General features: G+C 27.9%; 1 pseudogene; it reads right to left on the reverse strand.

The window, feature by feature from the left end:
* Positions 1-4,999: 4,999 nt before the first annotated feature.
* On the reverse strand, positions 5,000-6,144 carry LOC134263705 (NADH-ubiquinone oxidoreductase chain 4-like; annotated as a pseudogene).
* Between the last annotated feature and the right edge of the window lie 768 nt (positions 6,145-6,912).

A 6,912-nucleotide genomic window follows, 5' to 3' on the forward strand; every position in this document is an offset into this window, starting at 1 on the left:
AAAATACCCTTGGAAGGTTTTGACCTTAAAATTTTTATTGTTAGGAAACCCCTTAATAATAAAAATTTTTAAAACCAAAAAAAATTAAATTTTTAATTCCATAAAATTTCCTTAATTTTATTAAAAACAAAAAAATTATTCTTAAAAAAATTCCGAATTTTTTAATTTTAATTCCCTAATGTAATGGTTTCCTAAAACGGTAACAAGGGAAACCCTTTTGGAGGGTATTTCATGCGTTAAAAGGAATCGGTCTTAAAAGGCTTTTTAATTATTATTAAAATTTAATTTTTGGGTATTTTAATTTATGGGAAATATTTTAAAATTTAAAAATTTTAAAACCATTCTTTTTATGTTTAAATTTTTGTCAAAATCTTTATTAATTACTTTAAAAGTCCTTTACATAGGTTTAATTTTCCCATTTGTATTTTAAAAAAAATTAAAGTTAATTTTGGTTTGGAAATTTCTTTTTTAATACCCGGAAAACTTTTATTAAAAATTTAAAATTTAAACATGGTTTTCAGGGTTTTTTAAATAACCCCCAAAATAAAAGGAATTTACCAAGTATTTTATTCCCCGAATTAAACCCCTAATTTAAAAAAAGAAACACCAATTTTACTGGAAATTTTTTTTTATTAGAATTATTTTAAAAAAATTTTTTAATTATCTTGGTTTTGGGAAAATTTGAATAATATGTTAATGATATTTGAATTTTTTGGGGGGAAAAATTTCCCCTAAAGTTTTCCAAATCCCAAATTAAAAAGGGGCACCATTTATGTTAAATGGTTTTTGTTTTTTCGGGAAAACCCGATCATTTATTGATAATAAAGGTACTCTTTATTTTAATTCAATTTTAAGGGGTTTTACAATTTTGTAATTTTAATTGAAATTTATTTTTTTAGCCAATTAAAAAAGAAGAGGCACCGCAATTCCAATTTTATTTTTATAATTTCCCAATGGACCGGGTGGGGGTTCCCATCCTTTTTTAAGGCTTTTTTACTTAGTGTTTTTAAATAAAAAGGTAAGGCTTTTTCCTTTTAAATTTTAAAGTTTCCTAATTGGTTTTAGAATTTCCCCAAAAAACCTTAATTTTTCAAACAATTCTCTAAATTTTTGTTTTTAGGTTATAAGATTCTTTAGTTTTAAAAAATTTTATCTTTAGTATTTAAATCAACTATTAATTTTTAAACCCTTAATTAAAAATTATATTTTTTATTAAAATTTTAAAATTAATTTATTTTTAAAAAAACCCCAAAATTTTTAAATTTATTTAAAATTATTTTAACAAATTTTTAACATCTTTTACTTTTGACCCAAAAATATCCTTTTTTGGTACAAAAATATTTTTCTAACTTATGAATCATCTCAATAAAAATTAAATTTTTTGGGGGGTTTTTAAATTTAAGGAAATTTAGTTTTCCAGGAAATCAAAACTTTGATGAAGTTACTAAAGAATATTTCAAACATTTTACCGGAAAAACGAAAAAAAATACTTAATTAGGGGCCCCCAACTTAATAAAAAGAAATTTTTCAGAGGGATAGAAATCTACTCCCTTAATTAAAGAATAATTTTACCAAAATTTTCTTAAAAGAGGTTTGGAAATGAAAAATAATTTCATTTAAAACCCCCAAAAAACCTTTTTTTTTATTTGTTGACAAAAATAGAATGAGTATTTTATACCCATAATTTGGGCCCAACCATTATTAAAAAAACTCCCTTTGTATTACTCAAAGGTTTTTTGAAAAAAACGCCCTGGTTAAATTTAAATCTTACCCATCCCCAAAAAGGGAAAAACGTTATTCGTTAAATTTGAAAATTTTTTTAACCGCTCATCCTTAAAAGGTGGAATAATAATTTGCTTTTTTGGTTTGTCTTCAAATTGACCTGGAAAGGGAAAAGTTAAGGTTTTGGGACCCCCTTAAGATTTAATTTGTTGATATAAAATTTTAATAGGGCTTTACGAATTGCCATCATTTTTTAAAAGAAATTTATAAGACCAAAAAATTGTTTTGGACAAACCAATTTCCCCAACTTATTTTATTTTGGAAAACCACTTTAATTAAACCTTTAGGTACTAAACATTTGTTGAATTAAAATAACTTAATTTTGGGATCTATTTTCAAAATTTATTAGTTTTTAAAATTCAATTTAGTTTTTAAATACAAGGTTCCTAATTACTTTAAAAATTAAAAAATTTTTCTCTTTTTCTTTAAAGAAATTTAATTTTTTAAAATTTGGGCCCCTTTTTTAACTTCTAACAAATTATGAAATTCTTTAATTTCCTTTTTTACAACTTAAAAGTATTTTGGCGGAACTTTATGGGATCAAAAGAAATGTTTTAAAATTTTAAAAACAAATTAAAATTAAAAATTTTTCCCAATGGAAAAATTTTAATCTTTATTTTAAAATTTGATTTCTGAATTTGCTCAACTTTTTGGTAAAAAGGAATTTTAAACAAAACCCATAGGGTTTAGCACTGTCAAAAATTTTTTAGTTACCAAATTATAAAAAATTTTTTAAAAAGCATAAAAGTAAATAAAGGGCTTTTACCGAAATTGAAAACCCCAATTACAATTGGGTAAACAGTTAAAAATAAAAAAATTTCTTTTTAAAAGGGGGTTTTAAAGTTTAAAAAATTTAAACAAAAAATTTTTACAAATTTTGTTTTAAAAACATTTTTTTAAAAATATTCCTTGCCCCAAATTTAAAGAAAAAAAAGTTTTATTTATCAACCCTTTTTTTTTATTTTTCTAAAAAAAAAATGAAAAACAAAAAATTTTTTTTGGTTTTTCCCCCCGTACCCAAAAAAAATCCCCAAAATTAAAAAAACCGTAAAGGGAAAATAAAAATCAAAAAAGATTTTTGGGGGGGAAAAATTTTAAAAATTTTTAAAAGGGGGAACCCGGGGGAAAACCAAAAATTAAAAATAAAAAAAACTTTTTTCCCCCTACCCTTTTGGGGGGAAAAAAATTTTTTAATTACTTTGGGTTTTTAATTTTTTACCCCCAAAAAAAAAAAAAAACCCGGTTTTCTCCCAAAAAAATAAACCCAATATCAAAGGGCCCCCCTTTTTAAACAATTAAAATTTAAAAAAAAAAGGGAAAAAAAAACATTTTCCAAAAAATTAAACCCCCCTTTTTTCCCCCAATTAAAAAATTTTCTTAAAAAAAACTTTTATTAAAAATTTTACCGGCAAAAAAGGCCCCCTTTTCCGCTTCTGAAACCTTTAAACCCAGGGAAAAACCAAAAAAAGAATTTTCCCCTTTTTTTTTTTAAAAAAAAATTTTAGAAAAAAAACCTTTTTTTAAAAAAATTTTTTTAAAAATTAAAAAAGGCATTTTTTCCCTGAATTTTTAAACAATTTGGGGAAAACATTAAATAAAACCCTTTAACTTTACAAAATACACCTATTAAATTTTTTAAAGGTTAACCGGGCTTCAAGGAACCGGAAAAAAACCTAAAAATAACCAGTAAATACCACCTTTAAATACCAAAAAAAATAAGTTAATCAAATACTTTTCCCCTGCAAATTAACAAAATGGTGGGGAAAAAGAAAGCTTTCCCTAAAAGAATCCAAAAAATTAAATTTTATTTAGTTCTGATAGTTACCTAAAAACCAAAATTATTTTTAAGAGAAAAACGTGAAAACAAAAATTTTACAACCCCAAGAATCAATAAACTGTAATTAATAGAAGAATAAGTAAAAATTTTTTTTACGTTAATCCATGGCCATAAAAACTCTGGAAATTCAATACCAATCGTTTACTAATAATCAGAATAGGGAAAAAATCCCAAGAATTTTTAGTACCCAAAGTAACCCCAATGAAATTTAAAATTCTAGTAAGGTGGAACCCCTTTAAAAGAATCCCCCAAATTTTAAAAAATTAAAAGGCCCCAAAAAGGACCACATCCGGTAAAACTTTGCATACCTAAAATTCCCACAAAATAGGGATTTATACCATTAACCAGCTGGACATCCCAACAAAAATGGTTAAAAATAGTTCTTAAATACGCAACCAACCAAACCCCTGAAAATTTGGGGGGAAAGAAGAATGAAAAGTACTTTGAATAAAAACTATTAAAGTTCGTGTTTTTTTAATAAAATTTTTTTCAGTAAAAAAATTTACACTTGACTTATTAAAAATTCCAATTTGAATCTAAATTTTTTTACTTACACCGGAATAAAAAAAATAATATTTTCCTAAATTTCAATTTTTGTTTTTTAAAATAAAGTAAAAATCTAAGGAGCTAGCCGGGTTTATATCAAGCTTTCAAATTTAATACTAAGTATTAGAAACCCTTTATACTTAACAGGTTGGAAAGACTTATAATAAAAATAAAGATTTTACTAGCTTATCAACCCCGAGGTTTACCATATACTACTGTTGGAAAAAAATTTTAGAGTTTAAGTTACGAGAGCATCTTTACCCTGAAAGAGTGAAGCAATCTCCCAAAAATTTGCTTTCTAAAAGCTTTGAATCACTTAAATTATTATAGTAAACAAATAAGATTTAAAAGCTTTAAATGTGACATTTTAAATCAACTCTGTTTGTGAAGATTTCACGAAAAAAAAGCATTGGCTGAAACTTCTTATAACCTAAACAACTGTCTTTAAATTGCATAATTAATTTGATTAGCAAGGACCTTAAACCTAAATTAGTGCTTTTCCTAGGATAAAAATTCTTAACTTATTGTTTACGGAAAATTCTAGTTTATTCCATCTTAAACATTAATTGGAAAAACTTATTTCGAATTCAAAAAAATAATGAAAAAGAACTAAAAAATTCTCATTTTGCCGTGCGAAATTTAAAAGTAAATGTTTATGAAATTGCTAAGATAACACAAAAGTGAATATAAAGCCCTTGCTTAAAACCTAAAACTTTAAATTTAATTTTAAACTTTTCAGGGATAAAAAAAATACGGAACATATCTGGAATAACCTTAAACATTCAATATCTCCGAACGATGGGGTACTGTAAAAATCGAACAACTAAACTCCTTTCAAAAAAGAATAACTAAACAGAAAGTTAAAGTCCTACGGAAATTTCTCAAAAGCAAAATTTGAAGGGTAGGGAGCACCCCCAAATTTATCATAATAAAGACAAGCCACATAAATTAAAAAGGAGTAGTACGGCAAGACCACCATTATTTTTAGATTTCGGGTGTAGTTAATTCCCTTTTATTCCACATAAAGCAAAAAGTCCTGAATAAATAAACCCATGACCCATAAGCATAATAAAGGCGGAAGTTAACCCGACTTCTAAACAGCTAAACAAACCGACAATACAAAATGCTATGTGAGAAACTGAGGAGTATGCAATTATTTTTTTCACGTCACTTTGTCGTGCACATATTAAAGCCGCATAGATTCTTCCAGTCAAGGAAAAAGAAATTACCAATAGCCCAAACTTTTCTAATCTATAAGAAAATACTGATATTATTCGTAGAATACCATAACCTCCCAACTTAAGAAGAATACCAGCCAACACAACAGAACCCCCAACAGGAGCCTGCACATGAGCTTTAGGAAGCCACGTATGGGCAGGATAGGCAGGAAATTTAACTAAAAATCCAGAAAAACATATAATTCAAAACCACCAGTCAATGTGTGATTTAGGAGTCGTGAATCAAAGAAATCTTCTCCCCAATTACACTCTATGAAAATAACCACAAGAAGCAAGGGAAGAGAACCCCACAGTATAGGCACTGATATAGCGGATTGCCGGGGAAAACGTTCGGGTTGCTGCCCCCAATCGATAATTGCTACCATTGGAATTAAATTCTTTCAAACAGCACGTAAAAAATAGATATCATATTTACGAGGAAGATCCCACTAAAAAAATACAAAGAAAAGCATTAGCCATACAAACCTTTTATAATCGCCTCCAATGTACCCATAGACCCCCTGGCTAAAATTTTCCCCCACACCCAAAAAGTGAGTGTTCTATCCTAGACCTAAAAATATCACTGACTAAATACTCCATATAGGACTTTAAAAATACCAGGACCAGATCATATTGACATCAAATTGGGCCAAAAACTATTAAATTTGCAACAGCCATTAACTGGTCTTTTTTATTCAAAAACAAAACCATAAGAGAAGATCTTAAAACTAAGTATAATAACCCCATTAACTTAAAACCAATGCTTTAGTATCTTCAACGCCACAAGTTGATGTTTTTATAAACTATTTAAGCAATTAATACAATTTTCACAACGATCTTATACTCTTTTAGCTCTGTATGGTTTTCTGTTTCAACGACGGGGCGTGTTTCGTTCCGGTTGATATCACAACCACCGCTACTATAACAACCAATAAAATTGGAGCTAAAAATCTAATACTTGCCCATGCGCTCTTAGTATTCCACTAGAGTTTCATGGGCTAAATAAATCAAGACCCGGATACCCAGATATAGATATAGATCAAAAAATATAAACCCTTAGCCCGGGAATTGGAACTCTTACAAGACAGTATCTTTGGCCTCGGCCCTCGAATTTTTTAGGGAAGAAGGTTACAAAATAACCAATTACGGCAAATTCCCTCACATAGACCATAAAGGAAAGTAAAGCCAAGAAATCACTACAATTTCCCCAATTTCTGAAGAACTGCTAATTGAGGAACACCCCAAAAAAGAACAAAGTAGAAGCGTATAGGTCCCAACACAAGCATACCCAAAGCAAGAAAAACAACAACTTTCACAAAACTTATAACACCACATATGCACTACCAAAACCCAAAAGTGGACCAACCCCAGAAGTTAACGGATGCTGCTGAATTACATTATGAAGATCAGATAAATACTCTAAACCTACCTCCAAAGTTCTAACCGGGATTAGACTTCAGTAATTTTCCCCATCTCCAGATACACCAGAAAATCTAGTTCTACCTTTCTCACTTACGAGAAAAGCGTGAA

Source organism: Saccostrea cucullata, unplaced genomic scaffold (genome assembly GCF_032062105.1).
Source record: "Saccostrea cucullata isolate Sc308-1 unplaced genomic scaffold, CSIRO_AGI_Scuc_v1 ctg13521, whole genome shotgun sequence".
Classification (NCBI taxonomy): Eukaryota; Metazoa; Mollusca; class Bivalvia; order Ostreida; family Ostreidae; genus Saccostrea; species Saccostrea cuccullata.